Source organism: Polistes canadensis, unplaced genomic scaffold (assembly GCF_001313835.1).
Source record: "Polistes canadensis isolate GaletaPanama2010 unplaced genomic scaffold, ASM131383v1 scaffold_0, whole genome shotgun sequence".
Lineage (NCBI taxonomy): Eukaryota > Metazoa > Arthropoda > Insecta > Hymenoptera > Vespidae > Polistes > Polistes canadensis.
The window spans coordinates 562,575-585,981 of record NW_014569547.1 but is presented as its reverse complement, the minus strand read 5'-3'; the positions used below and the strand labels follow the sequence as shown (position 1 = coordinate 585,981).

The following is a 23,407-nucleotide window of genomic DNA, read 5'->3' as shown; positions in this document are numbered from 1 at the left end:
TACGTGTGGGTCCGTGAGGGCCCATGAGAGNAGAGAAGGGATTTGAAACGCGCAAATGGCGTTCTTTGCCGAAACCCGACAAAGCGTGAGCTCGCATCGACCGCTTGGAATAAACCATAGGAGAAGATTCTCTGAACGATTCTACCTCAAGAAAGATTTTATATTCTATTATTGAAATCGCAATTTATTTTTTTTTTTTTTTTATTTCTTTTTCATCCAAGAGACCCCTCTCTAGAAAATATCGTCGATGCCCAAAAAGTCAGAAGAGAACGTTACGTGTGGGTCCGTGAGGGCCCATGAGAGGGGTTTTCTTTTTTAACAATGGCGTCGAAACGCCTCTAGCTCGATCCTGCCCTTAGAGTCCTTTCAGCTGCACCGAATTATAAACGAGCCAACGGTTTTCTTCGCGGCACGTAGCAGTAGTATACCACGGGAAATCTCTTTACCGTTCTTAAAGCCTGCTTATTAATTCGCAGCGTGCTTTCTTTGTCCTCCATCGGTCTGCTCACGGACATCGGGGGGACATAGGGGGAGGGATAGAGAAATGGATCCTAGTAGAGAGAAAGAGCGTGACTCAGTTATACTCGGTTATACTCGGTTATTCTTACCTAGAGGATCACGAGTTAGGTTGATATCGAGATAGAGGGAGGAATATTCGTGATCGAAACGATTCCACGCCGATTGGACCCGCCGTGTTTTCATATCACGAACGTGCAAGATCGCCATAACCATGCCCATGCTCGTATCGAATCGGTCCGCTCCAAAAATCACGATGGGATTATCTTGCGGCTAAAGAGAAATGGAAATCAGCATTGACCGGACTTATATAGACTAGAGAAACTACTCATAAATAGTTATTTTAGTTACCTCATTTGTATATCGGGCAAAAGAATAAAAAGATCAGATATTTTTATCCTTCTTTTGAATCTAGTTTTATAGTTTTTTAGGATTGTCGTTTATTTCGAACGAACTATTGGTAATGTTTAATATCTTTTCTCATCTTGAATAAATCATTTTCATAAGGTACTGTGTAGTACCTGTTGTTTCTGTTTCTTGATCATAAGTTAAGATATATTACAATATTACTATCAACATATAGATTATTTCTTTCAGAAAATAGGTAATGCACATGTTATCGTAATCCAACGTTCAATCTAAATGCTCGTGAAATCAAAGCGAATGTTTTTACATTAACTTGAAAGTAAAGATAAAAACTTACTAGGGAATAACGTGATTTCTATCGATCTAAGAATAAAACGTTTCCACTTGCAGTTAAATTCAAGTCTTGTCTCCATACGTAGTTTAAACGATAGAATCCAAGCTCTCAACTCTTTCTCTTCCATTCTTTTTTTTTTTTTTTATCTATTCTTTGTATTTTCCATTTACGACCGTAGCAGCATCAGTTCGTGATAGTCGTAGAAGAAAATCTAACGTTTCAAGTTAGTGTCCAAGAAAAGGATCGTTGTACACAGGGCAACGATTTTATCGACAAATGTGTAACGAGGGCAAAAGGAGATACCGAAGTTTTTCCTGAGGGAAATCCTTTTCTTTCTCTTTCCCTCTTACTCTTATTTTCTCGTTTTGGTTCGAAGAGAGCTGGAGAGAGGTTCTAATGCTCCCCGAAGTGTGTCTAACATCACTCGGGGAAAAAAGAACTGGGCTGGCTTTGCAAAATCGAAGGGTCCACGAAGGGATTTCTGAAGCTCCGTGTACATTTGTTATACGAGTGTACGTATTATATACATGTATGTGTGTGTGTGTGTATGTGTATCGAAAGATGCATAGGTACTCGACGAATAGGCAGCATCTGCCTTTGAATAGATGAAGATCCATGAAAAGCATAGTCCGTGAATCGAGTCGATATAGGATCGCTGGCCTATTATTAGAATTAAAGCGAGCGTAGGATCTTGTTCTGTCCTCGTTTATTTCACTTTTTTGTATTCTTTTTCCTCCCTTCTCGTATACGTACGACCTTTGAAATCAGTCCACGAGACACGATGATGACGTACACCTTGATCCTTAAGGCTAAATTTGCTGATTGAAATGCGCCGACGTAGAAAAAGTACCGTGAAGAATACATCATTTTTTTTTTTTATTCTTTTTATTGTTTCTTTCAGAGAAAAAGAATTCGACCATGATGAGAGAGATTTTTTTTCGATATTTTTATAAATATGTTATCCTATTGACAGTTACCATTGTCTTATTTTGAGTAATTTTATAGTTTTTAGAAAAATATCTGACAAGGAAGATTTTAAAGTTAGAACTTTTTGAACGAGGTCGTCGTTTACAATCGTAAAGGTTGAGTCCCGTTCAATTTTGCCGTAGTGTGATTTTGTTTGTATCGAATTGTTCTGTCAACGACGGGGAGAAACAAGTTGAAGCTCGTTTAAACTCGTGCGGTTGAACGCAGCTTGCGTCGAAATGACGTCGAAATTCTGAGTCCATTATCAAAGTCTGAGCGAACTGAACCCGTATTCGATGGCGTGCGCCACAGTGTTACTCGAAAATTAACTGTGGCCTGCTTGGATGCGGTTTCACGGTAGGAATTTCTATGTAAACAGCCTTCGATCCGTCTCTCTACGAAGCTACAAGGAAAGAGGATGGAAGGACGAGAGAGGTAAATGCGTTGTAGGGAACCTGACAGGGCTAGTTCTAGGTACGTTTTGTTTGGTCGAATCGTTAGCGGAAATTAATATTATCGACTGGATAGAATGGAATGGTAATATCGATAGGTATACAATTATTTTCTTGTTACATTTAATGAACTTCTAACGAATGGGCTGATTATTAAATTACATTTTTCTTTTTCTTCCCCAACGTTGGACTTTCACAATCGTAATATCCTTTCTGCCGCAATAAAGATTATTTTCTTACAATTAGAAAGTTCCAATTATATTAGGTCATTAAGTATGAATTATTTGACTTCGAACTGAAAGTAATCAGTGTAATCAAACGTTTTATACTTAATGATCTAATATCAAAAGTTCTATCCCTTAATTGTGAACAAATTAAAATTCTAATTAGTCTAATGTTGAAATTATAAAAAAAAGTAGTAAAAGTAATGAGGTATTGTTAGTTGAAAATGATTAGTAGTCGTTGAATCTTTCGGTCACAAGTAAGAAAGAATGAAAGATATATCAAATAGCAAAACACCAATAGAAGTTAGTTTCTCTAACGATGATGGATGTTCTTGTTTATCGCTGTCCACGGAATGACCATTATATGGAAGATGAATTATTTTACGGAAGTAGGAATGTTCCTTTATTATTGACGAAGTATTTTTAGTCTTTTAGAGTTTAAATTTAAACCGACGCGTTTACTTTGTTTCATTCTTATTTTATCTCGTGAAGAGAAAATTATGCTTATCTTTGTTTTTATCTCATATTAACTCTCTCTTTCTCTTCCGTCTGTCTCTCATTCAACGAACCGTGCAATTGCTTCACTGTTACATGCCACCAGCCTAGAGATTATTGGCACTTTGATTAGTTCGAAACAACGTTACTCGGCCGCAATTTTAATAAGCTATCGGGTACACCAATTATCCGGCGTATCGAGCTTGAAGTTATGAACGTTGGATGTTGGACGCTTGACAAAATCGTCGACGGAAATGAACGATATTAATACAATACCGCTAACAGAAAGCATATGAATTGATACTGGCTAGCCAGCACTCGACCAACCGTTCACGACATTTTCCACCCTTCCTTCTCTTCATCCCCCGTTCATTCCCCTGTATCCCCTAAAGTGCCTCTATTTCAGCTTTTCGAAGGAGGGAGATGAATGTACCACCAGCAACAGCAGCAGCAGGGTCATTTCAACGAGCTCGATTTCGAGTTCACAGTACTTTCTTCTTTCTTCTAACCCCGCGTGCGCGCGCTCGCGCGTCCTAGCAGCTGTCCCATTTAATAGAGCAATAAAGAAACGAGTGTAACTTTGATTTATGCCACAGACATTATTTAACAGTACCCAACTTTATGTCATATCGTGAGCGTATGCTGCCTATAATTTCGAACCTTCGATGTCCTTTCTTTTTTTTCTTCTTTTTTATCTCTCGTCCGTTAAATGACAATACTTCCTCTCGTTTCGATTCCTCTTCCTTTACTTTCTTTTTTATTGTTTACTCTTCTTTTTTCTCTCACTCGTTTTTTCTTTTCTCTTCTTTTTTCTCTTTGGGGTTCAACGGTGATCTTTCATGAAACGAACGAACGAACGAACCATTTGGGTGTGGTTCGACTAACGCGCTACCGTACAAAAATGATCCCTAACGAAATCGTCGATCATAAATATAAGAATATCATAAGTTAGGTGTATAGGAATACTATCCTATGTTCATACTTTATTCAATATATTTATGACCATGGAATATATTCTAAAACTGGATAACTTCATAGAAGAGGGTAAACGTTTCTTCTCTGAATATTTTGGATTTTCTTACCGTTCTGTAAAGAGTCAGCTCGATGGGATAAAAATCTGTTTGTGTTGGAGAACGTTTAAAGGGAAAACTCCTTTAGTGGATTTGGTGTTTCTATAAATATGTGACGAGCAGGTTCGCTCGACGTTTTGGGAAAAGAAGTTTGGTCTGTTAATGATCCACTTGACGGCTCCTTCAGGTTTCTCGATCGTAAAGCTGTTTCGTTCTAGAAATAACATTTCTGAGAAAGCAAACATAATGTCATCATTGTTTAAATAAACCATCCTTTAACCACGTTCACTGCCGGATATTCCATTGATAATAATACACGCATGACTGTTCTATCAAACCGTTTGTTTCTTTTTGTTGTTGTTGTAGTTACCAATGGTAGTGCAAACGCATTAATTCCATTCATTTCATTCAAATCGGCGCCGTCCGGTGGAAAAAATTACAAGTAATAGAGTCACTCGACGGCGAGACATACAAAATATGGTCACGTCATGAACGCGTTAAAACAACTTATGGTCTAACATCTATATAGAAAATAAAATGACGTTACTTTGATAACGAGGAGGAAGTCTTTTAACAGACATTTAAAATCCGTCATTAAAATAAGTATAACCACAGTTTATACCTATAAATATATCGCTAAGGTATAAAGTAATAATTAAGGTAGCTAAAAAATGATTACAAGAAGCTTAACGAGCTTTTAATCGATACTCTCGATCTATTTATCACTACTCGTTTAGCATTCTTGTATCGGTTCTTAACCGTCCTAAACGGAGAGAACTTTCCCTATACAGGTTGTTCTCTTCCTTCATCCGGTGTCTCTTTCTCTCTCTCTCTCTTTCTTTCTCTCGGCTCGTTTACACGCTGGCGCCACTCTTGGAGAGATCGCTCGAGACACGACCTACTCGTGGAGGCGCACTTGTACGTGCCTGTCTGTATGTTTGTATGTCTTGCCAAGTGCCTCGAACTACTCGGTCAAGTGTACGTCGATGAGAGAAAGAGATAAACTCGAGAGAAGGACGAGAAGCACAAGGAACAAATCGATCACCAACACGCTATCAAGGTGTACTTTGAACAGTAACACACACGCGCGCATACACCGAAAGAATCATTTCAAATCATTAATCACAAGAGAGTAACATATATGTATATATATTTTTTGACCAACCATAAGTCAAAATGTTGATAATCCTTAATTAGTCCTGAGAAATAAATCGACTTTGGAGTATCGTTCCTTTATTTGACGTTATGTCATCGGGAAATATTCTTGTTTGATGATAGTTCGCACGATTATTGCGCCATTTGAATTCGTAATGGTCTAGTAATTCGACGGTTTCGTTTGCTCAGCTGCGATCGATCGCAAACGGGGATGGGAGACCGAGTTTGGGGATTGGGAGAGTGGGGAAAATGTTCGCCGAAAACATCATCCCTCTTTCGAGTATCTTTGTTCAAACCGAATGCAGCAAATAAAAGTTTTCGGAGCATTAATCGCTGCTTTTCTAGTCTACGTTCTTTTAACTACTTGTTTTCCGAGCCATCGATCTTTCTTACCTGAACTCGTTGGAGCGTATCTTTGTTGGACAAATTTACAAGATAAGAGGGTAGAAAAAAAAATAATATGCCTTCTGTCTTCCTATCATTGAAAAGAGGGAGCGAGCCGTGCATGGGCAAAATGCAAAGTGCACTTTTACAAGAGGGTCGATCATCCCTTATTATTTGCTTGCGCATTATGAGCTTTCATATAAAAAGAGTCTGAGGGTTTAGGTATTGGAGAGAAGGTAGACGTTAGTTAGGGGAGACCAGAGCCCAATGATGATGGTTAATTAAACATACATTGTGTGCGAACGAATTTAATTAGCCTTATGCGTAATCTTTCTCTACTCGTATAGGTTTCAAATGGAAATTCGAGTTGAACGAGAGACTCTTCTGGACTTCATATAAACTGGACTCCTTTAGTCGTGCGGTAACATTGTACTTGTTTCATTAAACAATTATTTTCAATGTTATTAAAAGCGTAGACCGTATAATATAAACCTCGAGAAACGTTTTACTATAAGTTCTCTGTAATATAACGTTTCATTGAATTATTAATAAAAACTAAAAAGAAAAGAATTCAATGAGGAAAAATATTATCTCGTTTCTAGAAAACACGAGCAAAATTTTTCACGTCGATTTGATTTAACGATAAAGCTAAAGCTTTTATAATTGACAGGATTATTAAACACGGTAATTTTGTTGGATATTAAAAACGCGACCGTTATAATTATTTAACTTTTCCTATCGTTTGCTTTTTACATAATACAATAATCGAAAATCTGAACACGTATCAGCCACGCTTCCTGAGTCCGCTGTTCGTTCGCACCAATGCATTTCCATTCCCAATGACACGTGCCAGCCTGCTTGAGTTTATTCCAATCGAACGCATTAAATTGCGATACAAATGGCGAAATAACATTGGGGAAAGGTGAATTTCGTTCAAATCCACTGGAATTCCGATCGTCAGGTCGACATTATGTCACGTCGGCGCTTTAATGTCGATTTAAACGAATTCGATTTTCGCATTCGCGTCACGTATCGGCCACGCTTCCTGACGAAAAGAATAAACGACGAAAACAATGGTGCTAGAAAAAATATAAGATTGCTACAATTCTTTATTATTACTTCTTTATTTTTTATTATTATTCTTCTTCTTCTTCTTCTTTTATCACTATAATGCCATGACGCGTACGCGCACGCCGTATAGAAAGCACGTGCCGACCGTTATGACTTCCTTCGCAGCCAAATTTAATTTACAACGCTCGCCCGCGGTGCTCAATTTTCGACTCCTTCCCCTTTTTTACTTTTCTCCTCTCCTTCCAACCAATCTTTCTTTTCTTCTTCTTTCCCGTAGTTGTCGTTTGCGGGAACGACTTCCTTTACTTGGTTTTTTTTTCTTTTTTTCGTACGTCGCCTAAGTGCCCCACTCTTGAGAATTTTTTTTCGTTCTGGCCCTTTGCCGAGTAGATTGCCTTTATGATCACGTCATAAATCTGCATCAGTATGAAGAATCTTTTTCCCGTCGTGACGTTGACGTGTTCGAACTTATCGATTATGTGGAATAAATCTGTACATCCAAATGAAATGATTAGTTGGATAACCTTTAAAATACTGCGATACACCAGAAATTACTTTGGCAGTTTGATCGGTGTGATATTTAAATGTGAACGACCGATCGCAAGATATTCATCAGTTAAGTTTGGCAAGGGGTTGGTTGGTTCAGACGATCGCTTGCGTGCGTCTGGGGGCCAAGTTAGACTGTAGACGGAACCCACGGAGTCGTTCGAGCGTGCCCTCGACCGGTTCCGTGTGCCCAGGATCGATTTCCAATAATCGGAAAGCGAGCACTGCTATCGAGGATTACTCGTGATCACTAACAGGAAAGAAGTTAGGTAAAGGAGCTAGACAACCACACTGATACGTCAATTAGTTTCTGTTTTTAATTAAGGCCGGGGGTACGTCAATTTGTTCTGAAACCAATTTTGTTTTTGTCAAAGGTAAATGTAAAAAATTGATCAAAGTCAATAAGATACGAGTTTAAAAAAAAGAGAAAAAAGGAAAAATACGATATCATTGCCCCCTCCCCCTCACCCTCGACTATCCTATATCATAGTTTAGGTCTGGCTGGATCATTTTCGCAAATATAAAACATTACAAGCTCTTGTTGTGTTTGATATTCAACGGAACAACGTGGTAGGAAGAGACGTCAACAAAGTAGTCGCAGTTTCATGTCACGAACGGCATGAGCCAAACGTTTATTTATCTATGCTTGTGCAAGCACGTTTTCCCGGCCAAGTCGAAACGACTTCATTCAACCAAGCTCTTTCTAGGATAGTGTATCGTGCCCATATGTTTCGTGCACATAATGGAAATGGCCTTTCGCGTTTCTCTTATTTTCAGCTTTATCTCGTTTTAACTCACCTTAACCATTACAGTTTAAATAATGATCCTACGAGGAAACAGAATTATACAATTTTTCTTATATTCTCAAAGTTTTATCTTATTGAAAGTACAATAAATATGTTTATAATAAATTTCATTTTCATTTGCTTATTCATTACGATTAATGATGACGTCAATCAAGTCATTATTCGTTTAATACAAATAAATGAATACCGGGAATACGATTTTATTTCAGGGAAAAGGTTTTAGCCGAGTGATGCGACAAATGCTGATAGCATGTTCAACTCACATTTTATTTTTCTCTTCTCTCTTACAGTAACCCCCCTATCCACTTTTGCGAACAGATCCAACGATACAAGCGTGCCCTTAACGACGTGCCGTGGATCGATTTCCAATAATCAGAAACCGAACACCGCCAACGAGTTGCTCCGCAATCAGAAAAATGTCGACAAAGAAAGAAGAGAAAAAAAAACAGAAAAAAAGAAAAAAAAAAGAAAAACGAGGAAAATAAAAAAAAAAGAAAGAAAAAAATGCGAACCATATGAAAGTCGGCTGTTCGGAAGATCCGCCATATTTATTCTTGCTTGCGACGCAAAAGAAATCCTCCGAGCTGGATTCGAAAATTTACGGACTACTGAGCCACGTCATATTTATTCAGAAAATTCAAAAGTTTTCAGTACATTCCGAGGCTTTTTAATGAAAAGTCATTCTAGACCGTTTGTTAGCGAACAGAAAATATTTTCATAAATGATACGCGAGAAGAGAATATAACGTATAGAGACTTGGCCTTTTTATTTTTACAACTAAATATACAGTTCACCCGTCTATCTATCTATATATATATATATATATATATACATATATACATATCTATCTAACTATCTATCTATCTTTTAAATCATTTCGATAGAAGGAACGAAAGAAAAAGAAAATCAATGATCAGAACTTTATCGTAATTATCTTAGAAGGAAGAAAACGAGTGTTACTTTCGTATTTGAAATCGGAAGGATTTCAAAGAGAAAGAGAGAGAGAGATGGATCGTGGTGTTAGAGTTTTCGTTCTATGCCGTCCATTAATAAACGTAGATTAAAGAGAGGCTAATGCTTCTGACTTTTCGAACGGTAACGTTATCGCGAAGTATGAAACAGCGTCGACATTAAAGAGCGGCTTGTTCGTAATTTATCGTTTTATTGCTTTTTATTTACATCGATCGACCGGCACATTTATCAGTCTAAAATGTACTTAAAAAGGTTCGCAGAAAGCGATAGAGAGAGAGAAAGAAATGGTAGAGAGATTTTACTGACCAGTACGGATGGCTTTACGAGTGGAGTGTGTTATTTACGATCGGATTGATTCAGCTAAGCGCCAATGTGTGTACTATACTCGCATATTCTTTCTCTCTCTTTTTCCCTTTTACGCGAGCGCGCACTTTCTCGAGATGTATTCTTCCGCATTTGAATCACGAATCTCGTTGCGCCGTCGTTGGGTTCTACGACGATTCGAGGAGTGCCACCTCGTGCGGCTTATAAAATTGTCCAATGCAGAGGAAGAAGAAGAAGAAAAAAAAAGAAACTAAAGGAAAGAAAGTAAAAAAAGGGACAGACTCGAGAACGGCTTTACGTATAATTCCGTTACCGATACGATACCTCAACCGGCTAATCGTTTATTCTTTCATGCGTGAAAAATCTATTACTCGGATAACGTCGGTTTATTTAAACATTAACAAGTATCTCTATTAATTCGTTGAATAAAATTACAATATTATATCTGCACAGTTCTAATAAAGTATTAATTAAGAAAATGAATCGGAGCGTAAATAAGTTGAATCATTGATATTGGTTATCCTTACTTTTTTATGCATAAATTTTATTTATGAAATGTGATAGAGTTCGAAAGATCCTTCTCCAATTTCTTCTAAGCAAATCGAATTTACCCAAGACGATATCGAAAAGATTTCGAAAACGAGGCGGAATAATCGAGACGACGTGTGTTCCCAGCATGCATCTGTGAGGTCTAAGCATATGTGTGTGTGCGTGTGTGTGCAAATGCGGCTGAAATCTGATTCTTCAGTATAATACGATGCGCTCGATGCGCTCATTGACTTCAAAAGGGTCATCGATGTTTCAAGACTCGTCTTGTTTGAGAATAAGACACCTTACCACAAAGCGTTTCCCCTTTTCTAGACTTTTTGTTTTGTTTTGTTTTATTTGTTTAATTAATCTCCGCATAATCCTGTTATTTACGCGCATAGGATTAAAACGTGAAATTAATTTGATAGCATCTATATACTCGTTGAATTATACATTTTTTCCTTTTACTGTGTACTATAAATAATATCATTCTAAGAAGACACTCGGTAAATTGTTCATAAAAATTTAATACGTCACCTGTAGAGATACGTATTAATTCGAAGTTCCGAGTGAAATAAATCGATTAATAACGATGGAAACAAACGCCACGTATAAGTATTATATATAAATATATAGGTATATAAAGTTCGGCGAAAGAAATTTCGTTAGGTTAGTCGTTGCAACGGCATCGTAAAACATTGCGAACATGGCCGTTCATCGTGGCTTTATGAGACTTTTTGATTAACACGACTAGAAGAACGATACGGGCATGGAACCGTCCAGTAAATTCCTTTGGCATTTCCCAGACGTGACCCATGCTTCTTCTTTTCTATTTCTTTTCTTCTTCTTCTTCTTTTTTTTCTTCTCCTTCTTGGTTATCCCCCTTTCGTCTCATCCCTTAGTTTTTCTTCTGTCTTTCTTCGATACAATGACACCGTTGGGTTATTAGTTCCAACGCTTTCATGATTAATGCCTCGTGGACTTTGGGAAATTGGCCTTAGTTGACGAAAAAGTGAACGGATAAATGCTTGTCACGTGCGAAAACCTTCCTAGTGGAAGGTGGTTGGTCGCCTTGACTTTTAATAGCTCCCTGAAAATCCCTTTTTAAAAAGAACGAAATAAGAAAGGAAAGTCAACCGAGTGGGGGGTGGTATATGAACGTTAAGAAAAATTCGATATCCTGGTGTGGTGGTATCTTCGTTTTCATTGGATTATTTTCTTTTGCTCGTTAGTATTCTAAGCGAGATTACGAGATAGATAAATCGTTTGGTTGGTTTTTCAAATGTTATTATTACGCATGAAGATGATACTTCGATCCCATGATTGATCGTCTGATTCATTTCTTAAATAGATTGTGTGAACTCCAAGAAAGTTGTTGATCTTTAAGATCGATGGTTAAAAAGCATGACTCAACTGATTCGTCGAGTTGACGCGAGAAAGTAACGATAACTTGAAAGATGTCTGAATTATTGATTTCCAGGATATTGAGCGTCAAGGTGGTAGCATTTCTCAGGTGATTAAATATTGGTTCGTTGAACTTGACGTTGATTGTGCGGGAGAAATAGAAAAATGATACTCTAATCATTACGTTCGAACAGATCTCCGATTGCAATGAATAAAAATCGTTAGGACAATTTGATTCTATTGACGTGTTTCCTGGGAAACAATTATTCATTTTTAATATTGAAATTAGTCGATTCATTAACAAGTGACTTTTAAAAAATTGTTCTATTGTTCGTTAACGTCAGATTACATTAAAAGTATTCTTGTTTCTTTTTCTGCTACGTTTCTTGTTGTTTCTTCTAATTGTTCGGTCTGTTCGTTTACCGAGAATCCGAAAAAAAAAAAAGAAATCATCACCCATAGCATCGAAACAAATATGGTAGAAAAGTTAGAGAAAAGTTCAATCATTTCTGGTTTGTTTGGAGGTACTTTAACTTCTGAGGGCGTGACCGAACCAATGCCTCATGGGTGCAGTCTCGAAGTACACGTAGAGCAGGTCGATATCGAAGAACCGATATCGATCCCGTCTGTGGATAAGTCGCCGAGGTGCGAGATAACTCACATTCACCTTCGACGACTTCCAAGTCGAATTAACCGAGTCCCATGGGATTATCGATCAAACAATAAAACGCTTTGCCATGATTTTCCTTAATGATTCTATTCCCCCCTTTCCTCGAAGTTTAATAATACATTTAAAATGATATAATATATACATACCTAAATAACACAAGTATATAATTTCTCTGAAAAATATTTCATATATATATTATTTATTATAAAATAGAATTCTATCATAACTACGTATAGAATATATGGATTATTCGATTTTCCGATAAATTCAATACGGATTTTCTGTTTTTTTTGCTTCTTCTTTTTTATTAATAAAAATATCGTTTGTATAGAAGCGATAGGGAATTTTTGATCTTTTCGTTTTATAAATTCAATCGAATCGCGTTCTCTTTCTCACGTTATCGTTCGTACGTCGAGAAATACGTTTATCTATACGCGTACAACGAGAAAGAGGAAAAGAAAAATAAAGATAGAGAGAGAGAGAGAGAGAGAGAGAGAACGCGAGAGTTGGCTTGGAGAGGCAAGTCGTATCAAGGGAATTTCTGTACGATGCTTGAGGCAGGCAGCCTCAACGAACAAACATCGAAAATTCGATTTGTCGATTCGCACGCTCGCAAAATCGAGTACAGTCGACTTTCGAAGCGGGAACCTCGACGTAGGGACAGGGAACCTCGCGGGAAAATTCCTTTATCGCGAGACATCTACAGTTCCAGTTATCACCAAACTTCGATTAATAACTTCTTTCCAGTTTTTCCATTTTTCTTTTGTAAAGAATAGATATCCGCAAATGATTTCTTTCTAAAAGATTTGATTCAAATAGATTTACATTAAAATATATCGTTATTCTCGTAGGGAAATAAATAATTTGCTAATATCAATATATTAAATAATAAAACAAACACAAAGTTGTATACCAAACCGTGAAAAAGGAAAAAAAATACATCCTAAATCGAAAGCTTTGATTTTAAAAATAAACCCTATATACTCGAAGCAACCTATACGCAAACACATTTGCAAATGAACATTTAAACCGCCATCTAGTGAAATCCTCTTTATATCTGGCGCAATATATCACAATCATTCGAAAGAAGAAACTTCCATTTCATTTTCTCTTTCCTCCCAGAAATCGCTAAATTCTGAGTTAAAGTTGGAGGGTGCTGGATGGGAAGACGGTAAATTTTTACGTTCGCGGTATAAAGCACGTAGGTTGGTTGGTTGGTTGGTAGAAAGGTGAGGGGTAAAAAAGACGTGGTAGATGAAGGGGGAGAAAGAAAGAAAAAAAAAAGTAAAAGAGTAAAAGGAAGAAAGAAAAAAAAGATTGGGAAAGAAGAAGGAGGAGGGGTATGGTGGAAAAGAAAAAGCAGAAGCCTTTTCCCGAAAGCAGAGTTATAGTGATAACGCAACGAGGAAGCCAAGTTTATTTTCATTCCTACCTTCATCGTGCCTCCTTCTTCTCGTTTCGTCTCCCGTTTTCAACTATGGACGCTTCAACCTGTAGCTCCCCCCATTCTGTTTGCGATTTATATTTCGTTGCACGCTCCGAGGACGACGAACGCCTCCCGAACAAACTCCTATTTTTCGATTTCGTCCGCATCGAAGGTACATTATAACAGGGATTCTCTTTTTTTTGTTTTTTTTTTCTTTCTTTCTCTTTTTTCACTTTTTTTCTTCATTTCTTTTATTTATTTTTCTTTTTCTTTTTTTTCTTCTGGCCTCTTCTACTCTATGGTTCAACTTGCTAATAGAAACTCGCGATTTAATCTCGAAAACTTCTCTCCGAATATAAGTTGAATTAATAAAATTAAACTCGTCGTCGAGTTTATGGATACTACCGGTAAGATCTGAAAATATTTACCGTTTTATTCGGAAGTAATATTTCATATTTTGAAATGAAACTTATATATTAGGCAACGGTAATGATAAAATCTTACGAAACTTATCTAATTTTAGTCAAATTTATGTATAAGAAATGGAACGTATATTTTTTGATTGAATTTAATTAAATCCTGACCAATCGAACTATACTATTTATTTTATTGCATGTTATCAGATATATTTAGTCTCAATTATTTAAATCATATTATTTGTATCAACATATATACCAGCTCTTGTTAAGATAAATTCTTCTTCTTCTTTATTCTCCTTCTCCTTCTCTCTCTGTTATCGTAGGCGTTTTCTTCTACGAAACGAGAACCGAGTGTCGGCAATGTTAGAAGGACCATTATTCCCATCTGTCGGCATAACGAGGCGTAATTGAAATCTCTCGCATGGACACGAAGGCGCGAGCGGGCCCCGTTTCTCACGTTGGGGCCACTCACAATTGGCCTTAATGTTGCCTCTGTCCGGTGCGTAGCACGATTTTCTTTATCTCTATTTCTCTGATGGGGACTTTCTTGCCAGTCTCTTCAAGAAGATCCTCACGAGAGACAGAGAGAGATGTTTCTTAAGAGGGGAAAAAAAACGAAAGCAAAATAAAAAAAGAAAAACAGAAAAAAGAATTAAGAAAGTTTAGCGCTTTTTCCTCGTATACCGAAAACTCGTTCATTCACCAATGGAAATAAAAAAAAAAAAGAAGATACATAGATGGATAGATAAAGAGTGCAAGAGAGAGAAATAGATAACACGCGAGTGCGTGTATGTATGTGTGTATGAGAGAGAGAGAGAGAGAGTAAACCAGTACATAGGTTGAATTCGTGATTGGCATATCGACGGCTAGCTCGTAGAGTCCACGTCGAGGCGACAATAATCTCGTTAAGAGCGCACACTATACGTATTCGGCTTACCCTAGGGAAATAAATGACCGCACTACGTGAGTCCAGAGAAGGATATCTCTCGTTCTCGTTCGTAGCCAATCCGATTCCTACGAATTTCTCTTTCTCCTCGAACGCTCGACGTACCAACGTTTCGTTTACTCGTCACGTGAACTTTCGACCTTTTCCTACTCACAATTTAATCACCCCCTTTTTTAGATTTTTTCTTTTTTTTTTCAGTTTTTCTTTCCTTTTTTTTTTATCCGTTCAAGCCTGTTGATCGTTTTTTTTTCTTTTTACTTTCCTTTTTCTCTTTTTTTTTTTATTATTTCTTCATTTAGTTTTGTCCGGTACGTCTACCTGATGATTCCTATTTAGATGGAGATAAGACGAGAGAAGAACTTACCAAGTTCGTTCTTGACTTGTGAGTTTGGGATGTTGATGAAATCGTAACTGATGAAAATGTTAGTTCATCTTGAAGCAAACCTAATGAGTTTCAGTAGCTACCGAAGTACAGTCAAAAATCAGTTAAATTGTACGATTGATTTTTTGATGGTTTTTTTTTCTTTTTGTTTTTTTTTTATTAAATATTTATATAAACGAAATGAAGAGGAAATATATATCACACTAAGAGTTTACGAATGTAAGTTAACTCATATTACAATTGATCGAAATGTTTTATATCCTATTCATAATTGTTTATAGAAGCTTACGACAATGTCTATTGTTTAAAATCGTACTATTAACCAGGACAAATATTGTTCGACACGAAAAGCATCGTTCAAGCAAAAATGCACGAATAATTAGTTGTTCATTAATACGAATATTTAGGATTTGTAAACGAAACCTATGGAATAATAATAATAATAATTTAAAAAAGACAGAAAAACTGGTCGGAATTAAACGTCGGGTGGTAAATGGAGACAAAGGGACCAAGTTAAATATTTTTGTGCTTGTAAAACGAATGTTCTAGATCTATTATTACACTTAACCACTCATTTTCATTTCATTTCTCTTCACTTTTCCTAACTAAAGCGTTTTCTTTGAACGAACCTATTCTCCAATCGGATGGGCCTTTTCCTCGTTCGTCTGGGAAAGCATAAAGTATGGAAATGACGTTTGACTTAATCCAACGTTAATCGTGTTCGGTTATATATGAGACTATAACTATCCATCGCTTTTATCATCTCTCGCGAAAATCATCCTTTTGATCGATTTAACGAACTCTCTCTTTTTCTCTCTCTCTCTCTCTCTCTCTCTCTCTCTCTCCCTCTTTCTCACACACACTTCATCTTGTGGACCAATAAACCTCTTTCTTCATATATTTTACCTCTTTTCAAGCAAAAATTGACTATTTATAACGTCCCATCCTTTTAACTTTACCATCCAATCTTTATGATTCAATGCTTTTTTAATACTTTTAACTTAAAATACTAGTAAGAGATAGATAGAGTTTTAAGTTCGTTCATTGATAAAACGATGTCGCTATATTATACTTACAGAGTGTTTCAAAAGTTGATGAAATATCTAAAAAAAAAACAAAACAAAAAATGAAACGTAAAAAACGTTCGAATAAAATTTTTAACCGAGAGTTATATTTACTTTTTCAAAAAAAATTCGTTGAAAACAAGAATATCCTCTTCTAATTTTACGTAGAGGGATGATGACATTTGACAAATTCCACGACTGCTCTAAAACTTTCGGAATCCTCCTGTATATAGAGTGGAAAAGTGCATAGATCATTGGAGTTGAAAATATCTTTAGTATCTCATGCTAATATATCTTGAAGAGTTACTACGTTACAGTTTGCTCAGCTCACGAACCGTTTTATAGAACACTGAGGTGCCTAAAGTGCGACAACTTGCACTTCGGTCCACAAAAGCATCTTGATCCTGTGCCAGCAGAACAGATTGACGAAGGAAGAACATAACCGCAGGTTAGGTAAATCGCTCGAGGAATGTTAACCAGATGTCGTAATTCGCATTTATCGGCACTGGATGTTTATTAGTTCCGCGGTGTGGTGATACTCCAAAGGCCATTCCGCAGATGCTCGCTTCATCGTTCATTTTCTATACCTATAGCTGGTATGCACACAAACGAATACGTGCACGTACACATATAGACACACACACAAATATACAAGTTTGTGTATACATACGTAGCACTCGTTTTAATTGTTTGCCATCGTCTCTCGCTAAATTGGGGTTTAGTACGAGCCAGTGATATATACCGATAATCCTCTACCACCAATACCACGGAATTTTCCTATGCCAGGGGTACAAAAAAAAAAGAAAAAAAATAACCTTTCGCTGCACGATTTTCTTTAACGACCGTTGCAACACGTACCTGTATTAAAAAAAAAAAGATAGACCATTAAATAATAACTCATTTCTATAATATCTGTATATCGATATAGAACGCATCGATTACATTCTAGTTGTTAATATATTTTGTCCCCCTACTCTGTCGAACGAAATAAAATCACGATTGTGTTTTGTTTATGTAAACGTCCGTTCCATTATACTTAATCCCGACGAAAAAAAAACAAGACGAATCCATTGAAAAACAAAAAAAAAAGAAGAAGAAAATCGTGAAAATCCATAAAAGGGTTATCATGAAATGTAGGGTGTGCTTGAGCACGCGTGCTACCGAGTTAATCCTACAGAGTACGGAACGGCCCTTTTCGTCGATTACGCTTCGCGCGCATTCCGCCATGGATCGTCGTCCACGGTGTCCATTGTTTTGTAATTAATACTCACGCGGGGGAAAAGGTGGTGAGGGTGCGACGGGGGTTGCGGGGGTAGTCGCGTTGACGGATCGTTTTAACGCACCGTCGAGCTTCCCGTTAAAATATAGATGTGTTTCGGGCGTGTCTCTGCACCCTTCACTCCTTCTCTCTCTTTCTATCCCTTAACCTATGTATCTCTATCTCTATTTCTCTTATATATTCTCCCTTTGCCTTTCCTCCGTACGTTTTCTCTATCTCTCATTCTCTCTTTCTCTCTCTCTCTCTCTCTTACCTGTACGCTGACTCATCGATCAACACGGGTATTCTCTCGCTTATATACTTCTGCTTTATACACCTGCGTTAGCCGCATGACTTGATCGATGGTACGTAGGTGCAATCATCTTTCCTCGTCCCGCAACCGAATGTGTCAGTAGTAGTATTCTTTTTGAAAAATCTACGAAATAAAATATGCAGAAAAGTTATAAAAACGAATTGAAGGAATTCTGTAGTAACATCTGAGGCTTATCAAGATACCGTTATATTATATTACTGCTTTACTGTTCTAGTAAAAAAAAAATAAATAAAAGAAATTATCGCAAAATTGATTGATCAATTTTTCTTCCTATAAATTATCATACAATGATTTTTGGTAATTAATATTTTTCTTATATAAGTATATACAGAGAGAGAGAGGGTATCAAGTCCAAGACCTTGCACGATAGGAGCAACGTTACCCCTTACCCGTTAACAGGATTCTTGTTTTATCGTAGAAGCCCTGTGGCTGATTAGCCGGCAGAAGGAAGCAGGAGTAATTTCGAGCCCGTTGGCGCGGCTGAACTCGGCAGGGTAGAGATAGCTATGACAAGACGAGAGTTTACACGGTAGACGGGAGTAATTACATCCAAGTTTCGGTCCTAGATCATTCTATCTCTTTCTCTCTCTCTCTCTCTCTCCTCAGTTTCATCCCTCTCCTTATTCCTTCTTCCCTATCTCGACTTTCTCTTCTCATCCGTCCCAGCCCACATATTTCTATCGCTATTCCGCACCTCGGTTCGTTTTCGTAGATTTCCGTCTTCCGACGATGTATCCTTCATCCCCACTTCATTTCCCTCCTTTCCCCTCTCCCCTCTTACCGCCCTCCTAACCCCTTTTTCCACCCTTGTTTCCAGTGTCTCTCTATCTAACCGAAACGACTATGCGTTTCCAACTACTTCTCTCTGCACACATATGGTAATACTCACGTATTATTCCATGCTCGTAGCAGAATGAGTCGTCTGTTGATGACAAGACGCGGTGACGTTATGGGACAGGAAGTAGTGGACCTTAAAATACTTTAAACTGACTAAATTTCTACCCGAGATTTCTCGTAAATATATACAAATACGTTTTTTTTTCTGACGTTTGATAGAACGTTCGTTTAATTTAATGAATATTATTTTAACGTGTATGTGATTAAATTTGATCATTTGTTTATCCACGAACATTGCCACTTGATTAACTTATTCGAAATATATTTGTAATAATATTATAAATCGATTTTCATTAATGTTTTTATATATAATATTATCTTGATTATTTCGTTATTAATGGTAACATCCATTTCGATTTTATTGCCAGATTAGTCTTTACGGGTTTCAACGAATGACCGATGTGAAATGTGTTTTGCTTTAATGCTAATTACATTGTTTTATCGATATATGGATGACGAGAGATCCCGCCCCGTTGCATCGTATGCTTCAATTTTATCCGTTTTTTGATCGCCAAGCGTAAATGATTATCGAGCGATGCGGATAACGTGTTCAGAGCATCGATACGTATCGAGATTCAAGGTCATTTATAAATAGAATATGCATCCCCTCGCTGGAAATAGCATGTCAACGTCAACGATATAAACATGACATATTCCTGAACTTGAAATCACGTGATAATCTGTTGAAATATATCTGATCGTTTGAAAATAGGGAGAGGTACGAGTCAGAAATTACCTATCGGTAATTTTTAAATAGAATTTTATTTAAAATAAAAACAAGTTCTTATTTAAAGAGATGACAGGCTGATGATCGATCGGTAAAATAAAAATAAAAAGAAAAAAAATGGACATTTAATTATCTACTTAGGTTAAAGAAAAAGTCAAGTTTATATATGTGTTAGCTTGGCAAGCCAGTGATTGGTCCAGTTACTTTAGAACTAAGGAGAAAGGATAACTACTAATCGTATTGGGTGTAGTTTCGATCAGCGTTCAATCTCTATGCGCGTTCGTGCGTCAAGTTTTCGTTTAAATCGCAAGCCCTTTGCCCTTTTATCGAGCTGCCCGTGCGAGCCAGCAAAAATCGTTTCAATACATAAAGATACAGATACACATACACATACACAGAGACACAGCATCGTTTACCGCTTTTCGTATGGGAAGGCGTGGGCGTATGTAGCTTCACACGACGATGCTCGTTACTCGCGTTGCAGCACGATTATGCAGCCACTTAGCATAATTATCCTCTTGTATGCCTACGTTCGTATACGTACATATACGCGTCTAGTACATACATATAACATACATGTGTAGATAGCGAATCGAGCTCGGTTCTCGCTGATATAATCGACGTTGGTGCTACCGACAAAAAATAACCCTCGATGATATCGAGTAAATGTTTTTATTGACTTTATGCAATCTATCACCGCATGAAATTATGGTAGGTTTTATGATAATTACCAAGTGTATGAGGTAATCAATCGAAATACATTCTCGTAATCACTTAGTGATGATAGTTGTCATGTCACCATTGTAAACTTGGAATTCGTTTATTCGCGAAATACCAGATCAAATTGTAAAATGATTATACCGACTAGCTAAGGTATGGATGAAAACAGTTCTTACTTTTTGATATTCGAAATAATTGAAATAATAATGAGTTTTGTTTTTTTTTTTCCTTTTATTCTTCTCTCGATTTTATTTAAACGAATCATAAACTTACTCATCAAAAAACTATATCCATAAATAAAAAAAATAAAGGAGTCTTTTTCGAAGGTGTCCTCATTTTAGATAAGCCCGAGCAATATGCAGAAGGTTTTAGAATTGTATGCTCTACAGGATGCACATTTATATGGACTCTTTTATTTGCTTTGACGTTCGCGAGTTACCCCCGAAGAAAAGAATGCAATACATAGTTGGTATGTTATATAGGTATGCGCGTGATGCTTTTTGGGGTAATAAATAACCAGCTTTCAGAACGAAAGGAACGCAAAGGGTCGATCTGTGAGAGCTCGGTGACGAATGAACGACGCGACGCGCATAGACAACGGCGATACGAATCATGGGATCATTAATCTTTTTTACATGGTACACGTGAATTTAATGTAATCTCGTTTTCCCTCTCGTGAAACGCGCTTCCCTTCCCATCCCTCCCCTTCCCTTCTCTCATTCTCTCTCTCTCTCTCTCTCTCTCTCTCTCTCTCTCTTTTTCTCTGTCCTTCGACGAAATGAAAAAGACGTCTTTGTTCTACCCATCGCATCGTAAATTATATTTTGTTTATCATACTTTAAGTTTTTGTTAATTATATTTCACTGTGATTTATTAAATCATATTTTACAATGAATTGTATAATAATAATAATAATATAAAATATCACATTTGTTATAGGATTATCTCTAGAATATTTTCAATAAGGCTATGATATGTGTCGACAAGAAAAATGACTATGACAATTCTTTAAGAGAACATATCATATTTGCTCCCTTTTTATTTGTAAAAAGGATTTTATTAAAAAAACGAACATAGATAGAAAGTAATATAATGTCCTAAATTGGTTTAACGAGTCCCTCCCTGCTTCCCCCCTGCAATAATTCGCGAGGAACATAAAAATGCCGAATCAATTCTCTCAGAAATGGGAATTCGTAAAGAGTATTATTAGGTACGGCGGCCATCATTACGATCGGAAAAGTAGGATCACATCAGTGGCCGTAATTCGGTCTAATTTCGGTAAAGTGCATTCGGAAAGAGTAAATTAACGAGGTAACACGAGCAAAGTAATGTGTTCGTTCTCTGTCCTATGAGAAAAACGAGGTTGATGGGGGGAGGAGGGTTACAGGGCTTTGGGGGGAGTTATAAGAGTGGTGAGGAGTGAGAGGAAGGAACGGGAAGATTGCGACTGACGGAAAACCCGATTCTGTCTCGAAGCAGACGTTTCCTTTAGCCCTGGTAACGCTATTTTTCTCTTTTTTCTTTTTTTTTTTTTTTATTATCTGTGGGAGAAAATTGAGTTTTGTTTTCTGTCCTCTCTCGTACACGCCACCAGCTATATGTATGAACGGACTTTGTCTTTCCTTTGCTTTTCTCTTTTCTTTCACTTTCTTTCGCGCGAACCTTTAACACCTTACTACTTTTCCTTCGAACTTTTCGTCAACGCAATTCTACACCCTTAACATCCACCACCCCCTTTTCCAAACCCTCCCGACGAAGGTAATGAGATTTCTTTGATTCTTCGTTGCTCTCTCTCTCTCTCTTTATCTTTCTCTTTCTGTCTTTCTCTTTTTGTTTCTTTCTTTCCTTCTTTCTTTCTTTCTTTCTTTCTTTCTTTTCACGTAATAAGAATTCTTCGTCGAAGTTTCCTAGTAGGAGGTGTACGATAAAAGATTTGTCCTATCTTTTTTTCTTTGTAAGAGAGAGTTCTTTTAGCTTGTGCAGCGGATCATAGCGAGTAACTAGAAGAGAGTAAGAAGAAGAGAATGCAGTTTATTATAGTCCGCGTGAGTGACTCTTTCTCCAAGAATAGGAGAAGTGAGGTGTGCATCGAAAATTGGAAAAGTAAGTTGAATGATAAAAGGAATGATAATGCGTTTGGGTGGGTAGAGGGTGGATGTGCTTGTTTGAACTAATTCGTTTAAAAGTAAATCTTGATATTAGTCGAGACGATGGCTTGGATCTGAGAACAGGCCAGCCGTATTTAGACGGACGCGATGCAAGATAATAATTATGCAAATGGCTACGTTACTGAAACTGCTACCAACACAAGCGGGATACTAAAAGAAAGAGAAAGAGAGAGAGAGAGAGAGAGAGAGAGATAAAATCGAGCAACAGATGTCTGAAACTGCTCTCGTTCGTTCGCGAAGCTATCCGTGCTTCTTGTAGAATCACCGATAGAGAATACAAGGTGGGACACAAGGAGATGAAGCATCAACCAAGAAGAAAGGAAAGACTATTTTCTATCTCAAGATAACGCCAAGAAGGAGTCCAAAACTTCCATTTTGAATTCTTCCATATTCCTCCTCCTCGGTGTGTCGGCAGGTGGCACCGATTGCAACGCCACGTCGCCTCTTTTCTCCTCTTTTTAGAGGAAAAATTTCGAAGAAAATTCGACGCCATAAAAAATCACGACGACGACGACCCACACATTTCTCTTTTTCTTTCTTTTTTTTTTATCTTCTTTTTTTATTTTTATCAAAAGGCTTTAACTATCGTACCCGAAGTTTTAGACGATTCTAATCTTTACAGTTGAATTTTAATGTCGTGTAATACGTTATAGAAACACAGACTCCTAATTGAAAGTTTAAGGAAAGTTAAGAACAAGATTGATTATGAAAGCATTCGTTACGATTCTAATACGTTTATCAATCAATCAATCAATCTACAAATTCTCATTACGTCTTTATGTC

At 37.1% G+C, this 23,407-nt stretch overlaps 1 protein-coding gene across 3 annotated transcripts in view; it reads left to right on the top strand.

The window, feature by feature from the left end:
• LOC106789119 (discoidin domain-containing receptor 2-like) overlaps positions 1-23,407 on the top strand; it is an 82,491-nt gene that overhangs the window by 14,097 nt on the left and 44,987 nt on the right. The window contains exon 2 of one of the 3 annotated variants that reach the window (XM_014753172.1): positions 14,452-14,627. The exons of the other annotated variants lie outside the window; for them this stretch is intronic. The gene's annotated coding sequence lies outside the window, so the exon portion shown is untranslated. The remainder of the gene's footprint in view (positions 1-14,451; positions 14,628-23,407) is intronic. 3 annotated transcript variants of the gene reach the window in all.